Raw genomic sequence first — 8,503 nt, 5'->3', positions numbered from 1 at the left:
GACTCTAAGGGTATGTGCACACGTTGCAGATTTGCCTGCTTATTTTTCTGCACTAAATCCACAGCTCTTGGCAGAAAACGCAGGTGTGGTTTTGGTGCGTTTTTTGTGCTGTTTTCATTGCGGTTTTCTCTGCAGATTGCATTTTTGACACCAAATAAAGCTTTTGAAACTTGACAGTCAACTTCAGTAAGAAAAAAAAATGGAATTTCCTTGTCCAACCCCTTCTTCTTTCATCCTTCATTTTGTGAAAACATATCGCAATGAGTGGAAGTAACCTTGACAGCGCTCAGCAGAGCGCAGAGCGTAGCCACTTCAGGCCGCAGATACAGCTCCGCAGGCCACACCAGATTCTTATGCTGGGGTTGCTGCTGCAAACACTGAATCATCATAGACAGCAGGTAAGCTAAATTGCTAAATTGCATGTTTTTTTTACAGACATCTTAATTTTTTAAATATTTTTCACAGTGTTGTGTTCTAAAAAATATATGTATTTGTTTTTATTTTAGAGGCAGCAGAAGCAGAGAAGACGTGCCCGAAAAAGACTCTGGGTGCACCCGCTTGTAGCCGAACACGCACAAAAGGGCCACTTTTATGTCCTTTACAACGATTTGAGGAGGTAAGTTGAAATACATGAAAAGACAAATTAATGTTTTTCCACAAATGTTATGATATGTTAAGTAACCATTTTTTTTTATTTTTACATTTTCAGATATCCAGAAAAATTCATATCATTCTGCCGTCTCTCCATCCCGGCGTTCGACAGACTTCTGGCAATACTTTCGCCCCATCTGACAATGCAAGATACAGTGATGAGGAAGACCATCTCTGCTGAGGAAAGGCTGCTCATCACCTTGCGGTAAGTAACTCATTTTTGGGTTGAATGTCATTAGGGCTCTTTCACATGTCTTTGTGTCCGGTATGTGTGATGAAAGTTTTCACATGTCCCGGAGACACTGACAAACTTAGATCCACTCATCTATGCACATGTCAGCGCGTTTTCGGCGGCCGTATGTCTGTGGGCAAAACACGCTGACATGCCATTTTTTTTCCATTTGCATGTTCAACAGAGTGTCCCGCACACGTGTACACTGAGAACACATATTGCTGTCCTCTGTGTGACAAGCATTGCACTGGTGAAGAAGCACAACAGGAAGCGCTGTTCCCTGGCGGCAGGTGATGAAGATGTTTTCATCATTTTTCCCTGCTCTGCATGATTTCAGCACCATCAGGGAAGAATGGGATTTGTCTTCATCACCTGCCTGTCATGAATCCCAATGGCTAGGGATAGCAAGGGACAAGCAAAGTAATACAAAATATCGGACGAGCTCTAGGGTGATGGAACCTGGGCTGACCGCTGCCCTACGCCTGACAAACGCAACTAGAGATAGCCAGGGAGCGTGCCTACGTTGGTTCTAGATGCCACGCACCAGCCTAAGAGCTAACTAGTACTGCAGAGAAAATAAGACCTCACTTGCCTCCAGAGGAATGAACCCCAAAAGGTATAGTTGCCCCCCACATGTATTGACGGTGAAATGAGAGGAAGGCACACACATAGAGATGATATATATAGGTTCAGCAAATTGAGGCCCGCTGTAAACTAGAAAGCAGAACGATACAAAAGGGGTCTGAGCGGTCAGCAAAAAACCCTAATCAAAAAACCATCCTGAGATTACAAGAACCCATGTGCTAACTCATGGCACATGGGGAGAACCTCAGTCCACTAGAGCTACCAGCTAGCATAGAGACATAATAAGCAAGCTGGACCAAAAACCAAACAACTGAAAATCAGCACTTAGCTTATCCTGAAAGATCTGGGAGCAGGTAGGCAGGAACCAAACAGAGCACATCTGAATACATTGATAGCCGGCAAGGGAATGACAGAAAGGCCAGGTAAAATAGGAAACACCCAGCCTCTGATGGACAGGTGGAAACCAAAGGCCGCAACCCACCAAAGTCACCCAGTACCAGCAGTAACCACCAGAGGGAGCCCACAAACAGAATCCACAACAGTACCCCCCCCTTGAGGAGGGGTCACCGAACCCTCACGAGAACCCCCAGGGCGATCAGGGTGAGCTCTATGGAAGGCGCGGACCAAATCAGTCGCATGAACATCGGAGGCGACCACCCAGGAATTATCCTCCTGACCATAACCCTTCCACTTAACAAAATACTGGAGTTTGCATCTGGAAACACGAGAATCCAAGATCTTCTCAACAACATACTCCAATTCTCCCTCCACCAGCACCGGAGCAGGAGGCTCAACCGAAGGAACAACGGGCACCTCATACCTCCGCAACAACGACCGATGGAACACATTATGAATAGCAAACGATGCTGGGAGATCCAAACGAAAAGATACAGGGTTAAGAATCTCCGAGATCCTATAAGGACCGATGAACCGAGGCTTGAACTTAGGAGAAGAGACCTTCATAGGGACAAAACGAGAAGACAACCACACCAAATCCCCAACAAGAAGTCGGGGACCCACGCGGCGACGGCGATTAGCAAACTGCTGAGTCTTCTCCTGAGATAACTTCAAATTGTCCACCACCTGATTCCAAATCTGATGTAGCCTGTCCACCACCACGTCCACTCCAGGACAATCCGAAGACTCCACCTGACCAGAGGAAAAACGAGGATGAAACCCCGAATTACAAAAAAAAGGAGAGACCAACGTGGCAGAACTAGCCCGATTATTAAGAGCAAATTCGGCCAGTAACCCAGTCATCTTGATCAGCAGAAACAAAACACCTCAAATAAGTTTCCAAGGTCTGATTAGTTCGCTCCGTCTGGTCATTCGTCTGAGGATGGAATGCAGACGAGAAAGACAAATCAATGCCCATCTTGGCACAAAACGTCCGCCAAAATCTAGACACAAACTGGGATCCCCTGTCAGAAACGATATTCTCCGGAATCCCATGCAAACGAACCACGTTCTGAAAAAATAAAGGGACCAACTCAGAGGAGGAAAGCAACTTAGGCAAGGGCACCAAATGAACCATCTTAGAAAAGCGGTCACACACCACCCAGATAACGGACATTTTCTGTGAAACCGGGAGATCAGAAATAAAATCCATGGAAATGTGCGTCCAAGGCCTCTTCGGGATGGGCAAGGATAACAACAACCCACTGGCCCGAGAACAGCAAGGCTTAGCTCGAGCACACACTTCACAAGACTGCACAAAGGTACGCACATCCCTAGACAAGGAAGGCCACCAAAAAGACCTGGCCACCAAGTCTCTAGTACCAAATATTCCAGGATGACCAGCCAACACAGAAGAATGGACCTCGGAGATGACTCTACTGGTCCAATCATCCGGAACAAACAGTCTTTCTGGTGGACAACGATCCGGTTTATCCACCTGAAACTCCTGCAATGCACGTCGCAAGTCTGGGGATACGGCGGACAATATTACCCCATCCCTAAGGATACCAGTAGGCCCAGAGTCTCCAGGAGAGTCAGGCACAAAACTCCTGGAAAGAGCATCTGCCTTCACATTCTTTGAACCTGGCAGGTATGAAACCACGAAATTGAAACGAGAAAAAAACAACGACCAACGAGCCTGTCTAGGATTCAAACGCCTGGCAGACTCAAGGTAAATGAGATTCTTGTGATCAGTCAAGACCACCACACGATGTTTAGCACCCTCAAGCCAATGACGCCACTCCTCAAATGCCCACTTCATGGCCAAAAGCTCCCGATTACTCACATCATAATTGCGCTCGGCGGGCGAGAATTTTCTAGAGAAGAATGCACATGGCTTCATCACCGAGCCATTAGAACTTCTCTGTGACAAAACCGCCCCCGCTCCAATCTCGGAAGCATCAACCTCAACCTGAAAAGGAAGCGAAACATCTGGTTGACACAACACAGGAGCAGAAGAAAACCGGCGCTTAAGTTCCTGAAAGGCCTCCACAGCCGCAGGAGACCAATCAGCAACATCAGCACCCTTTTTAGTCAAATCAGTCAAAGGTTTAACAATACTGGAAAAATTAGCAATGAACCGACGATAAAAATTAGCAAACCCCAAGAACTTCTGAAGGCTCTTAACAGATGTAGGTTGTGTCCAGTCACAAATCGCCTGAACCTTGACGGGATCCATCTCAATAGTAGAAGGAGAAAAAATGTACCCCAAAAAAGAAATCTTCTGGACTCCGAAGAGACACTTTGAGCCCTTCACAAACAGAGAAATGGCCCGCAGAACCTGACACACCTTCCTGACCTGTAAAACATGAGACTCCCAGTCATCAGAAAACACCAAAATATCATCCAAATACACAATCATAAACTTATCCAGATATTCACGGAAAAGATTGTGCATAAAGGACTGAAAGACTGACGGAGCATTGGAGAGTCCAAAAGGCATTACCAAATATTCAAAATGGCCCTCAGGCGTATTAAATGCGGTTTTCCACTCGTCACCCTGTTTTATCCGCACCAGATTATACGCACCGCGAAGATCTATCTTAGTGAACCACCTAGCCCCCTTAATGCGAGCAAACAAATCAGTCAATAATGGCAGTGGATACTGATATTTGACTGTAATCTTATTCAGAAGGCGATAATCTATACAAGGCCTCAGGGAACCATCTTTTTTTGCCACGAAAAAAAAACCTGCTCCCAGAGGGGACGAAGATGGACGAATATGTCCCTTTTCCAAGGACTCCTTAATATAATTCCGCATAGCAGTATGCTCTGGCAGTGACAGATTAAATAAACGACCCTTAGGGAACTTACTGCCAGGAATCAATTCTATAGCACAGTCACAATCTCTATGAGGAGGGAGCGAATTGAGCTTAGGCTCCTCAAAAACATCCCTATAGTCAGACAAAAACGCAGGGATCTCAGAAGGAGTAGATGAAGCGATTGAAATCGGAGGTGCATAATCATGAACCCCCTGACATCCCCAGCTTAACACAGACATTGTTTTCCAGTCCAGGACAGGATTATGAGTTTGTAACCATGGCAGACCAAGCACTAGTACATCATGTAAATTATACAGTACAAGGAAGCGAATCACCTCCTGATGAACGGGAGTCATGCGCATGGTCACTTGTGTCCAATACTGCGGCTTATTCATAGCCAATGGTGTAGAGTCAATTCCCTTCAGAGGGATAGGAACTTCCAGAGGCTCCAGACTAAAACCGCAGCGTTTAGCAAATGACCAATCCATAAGACTCAGGGCAGCGCCTGAATCCACATAGGCATCGACGGAAATGGAAGACAGTGAAAAAATCAGAGTCACAGACAAAATGAACTTAGGCTGCAGAGTACCAATGGCAAAAGATTTATCAACCCTTTTTGTGCGTTTAGAGCATGCTGATATAACATGAGCTGAATCACCACAATAAAAACACAAACCATTTTTCCGCCTATAATTTTGCCGTTCACTTCTGGACTGAATTCTATCACATTGCATAGTCTCAGGTGCCTGTTCAGAAGACACCGCCAACTGGTGCACGGGTTTGCGCTCCTGTAAACGCCGATCAATCTGAATGGCCATAGCCATCGACTCATTCAGACCTGTAGGCGTAGGGAACCCCACCATAATATCCTTAATGGCCTCGGAAAGACCATTTCTGAAGTTAGCAGCCAGGGCGCACTCATTCCACTGAGTAAGCACCGACCATTTCCGAAATTTTTGACAATATATTTCCGCTTCATCATGCCCCTGAGAGAGGGCTAATAAAGCCTTTTCAGCCTGAATCTCCAGGTTGGGTTCCTCATAGAGCAATCCCAATGCCAGAAAAAACGCATCCACATTGAGCAATGCAGGATCCCCTGGTGCCAATGCAAATGCCCAATTCTGAGGGTCGCCCCGCAGGAAAGATATTACAATCTTGACCTGTTGAGCAGGGTCTCCAGAGGAGCGAGATTTTAAAGAAAGAAACAATTTACAATTGTTCCTGAAATTCAGGAAGGTAGATCTATCTCCAGAAAAGAACTCTGGAATAGGAATTCTAGGTTCAGACATGGGAGTGTGAACAACAAAATCCTGTATGTTTTGAACTTTTGCCGCGAGATTACTCAGGCTGGAAGCCAAACTCTGGACATCCATGTTAAACAGCTAATATCAGAGCCATTCAAGGGTTAAGAGGAGGTAAGAAGCAGCTAGACAGCAATTAAGGGCTAGGCAGCAAAACTCTGAAGGAAAAAAAAAAAAAAAAAATTTCCCTTAAACACTTCTTTTTCTCCTGCTTCAGCCCAAACAATTAACACTTTGTGGGCCGGCTATACTGTCATGAATCCCAATGGCTAGGGATAGCAAGGGACAAGCAAAGTAATACAAAATATCGGACGAGCTCTAGGGTGATGGAACCTGGGCTGACCGCTGCCCTACACCTGACAAACGCAACTAGAGATAGCCAGGGAGCGTGCCTACGTTGGTTCTAGATGCCACGCACCAGCCTAAGAGCTAACTAGTACTGCAGAGAAAATAAGACCTCACTTGCCTCCAGAGGAATGAATCCCAAAAGGTATAGTTGCCCCCCACATGTATTGACGGTGAAATGAGAGGAAGGCACACACATAGAGATGATATATATAGGTTCAGCAAATTGAGGCCCGCTGTAAACTAGAAAGCAGAACGATACAAAAGGGGTCTGAGCGGTCAGCAAAAAACCCTAATCAAAAAACCATCCTGAGATTACAAGAACCCATGTGCCAACTCATGGCACATGGGGAGAACCTCAGTCCACTAGAGCTACCAGCTAGCATAGAGACATAATAAGCAAGCTGGACAAAAAACCAAACAACTGAAAATCAGCACTTAGCTTATCCTGAAAGATCTGGGAGCAGGTAGGCAGGAACCAAACAGAGCACATCTGAATACATTGATAGCCGGCAAGGGAATGACAGAAAGGCCAGGTAAAATAGGAAACACCCAGCCTCTGATGGACAGGTGGAAACCAAAGGCCGCAACCCACCAAAGTCACCCAGTACCAGCAGTAACCACCAGAGGGAGCCCACAAACAGAATCCACAACACTGCCACCGCTAACTGCGCTTACTGTAGTGCTTTTATCCCTACTAGCCATCCGTGTGGGAAGGATTCAGCACATGGGCTGCACACACACATGGACATGGATATCTCTGGTACTGTGTTTTACGGTACCGGAATTATCATGTTTAAAACACACCAGGAAACTGTAACCATTTTTACTTGTTAGCAGATGTGCCCACTGTATTTTATGCCTTATCTACAGCATTCTATAATTAAGGCCCTGGGTTAGTGGAGATATCACCCCACACACAGGTATGATCTATCGTGTAATGTTATCCTATCTTATCCCATAGCTATGTCCAGGTCCTGCGCCTCCCTTCTTGCCATACCACTGTTCTGCGCAGACGTACTTTATTGTCCTGATGAGGATAGAGCAAAGTGCGCAGATGTGCATGCGCTGGGCCTCTAACCTTTCCTTGCCTTCGCTCACTGCAGGACTTACTTCTGCCCTCAACAGGCCGTATTAGTGCTTTTAAGCAAGCAGGAGGGCGGTGTAGTTGGCTAAACATTGGAGTGGCTGGACACGGACCTACAAGTCCCATCTGATGTGACTGGCGGTTTATTTTTTGATACCCTTTGTGTTGTGCCGGGTTGCTAAGGCCAGCATTATAGAATGCTTTAGATAAAACATGAAAGGTGCTGGACGCATATTATAGCGCCCATAACTGCTGACATGTTTCCTTATATTTTTGTGTGAGTTTTTTAATATTCTTTTTTGTTTCTTTGCAGATTTTTGGCCACAGGAGAGAGCTATACATCCCTGCACCTCCAATTTAGAGTTGGTAAATCCACCATCTCTAAAATTGTGAGGTGCACATGTACCGTCATCTGGCAGAAGTTGCAGCCCATCATGATGCCATCCCCAACCGAGGAGACTTGGCTGCAGGTTGCAGCAGGCTTTCAGTCTGTGGCCAATTTCACAAACTGCATAGGTGCAGTCGATGGTAAACATGTAAGGGTTCAGCAGCCACCATGATCAGGATCACACTTCTTTAATTATAAGAAGTATTTTTCAGTGGTCCTGATGGCGGTGGCTGATGCCCATTACAAATTTGTTGCCATTGATGTTGGTGCCTATGGTAGTACTGGGGATTCTCGGGTGTTGCGAACGTCACAGATTGGGATGCAAATTCTTCAAGATGGCAGAACGCTCCCAGCCCCACGACCTTTGCCAGGTTCCACACATCCAGTGCCCTTTGTGATGGTATCGGATGAGGCGTTTCCCTTAACGACAACCCTACTGCGCCCATACCCACGAAGGGGACTGAATGCCCGGCGAAGGATTTTTAATTATCGGCTGAGTCGTGCATGCAGATATGTGGAATGCACCTTCGGGATCATGAGTAGTCAGTGGAGGATCTTTCACACTGCCATCCAGCTGGATACTGACACCGTTGACACTGTGATTAAGGCTTGCTGTGTTCTCCACAACTACGCTCGTGAGTACAACACTGACATAGATCTGGAGTACCAGCAGCCAGTATTTTATCCAGTGGTGAA

At 46.1% G+C, this 8,503-nt stretch overlaps 1 long non-coding RNA gene across 1 annotated transcript; it reads left to right on the top strand.

The window, feature by feature from the left end:
- Positions 1 to 586: 586 nt before the first annotated feature.
- LOC143815657 (uncharacterized) lies at positions 587 to 7,841 on the top strand. The gene is made up of 3 exons (XR_013223778.1): positions 587 to 616; positions 710 to 856; positions 7,733 to 7,841. It is a non-coding gene; the product is annotated as an uncharacterized LOC143815657 (long non-coding RNA).
- The last annotated feature ends 662 nt before the right edge of the window (positions 7,842 to 8,503 follow it).

This window comes from Ranitomeya variabilis, chromosome 1, assembly GCF_051348905.1.
Source record: "Ranitomeya variabilis isolate aRanVar5 chromosome 1, aRanVar5.hap1, whole genome shotgun sequence".
Taxonomy (NCBI): Eukaryota; Metazoa; Chordata; class Amphibia; order Anura; family Dendrobatidae; genus Ranitomeya; species Ranitomeya variabilis.
This window is presented reverse-complemented; position numbering and strand designations above follow the sequence as displayed.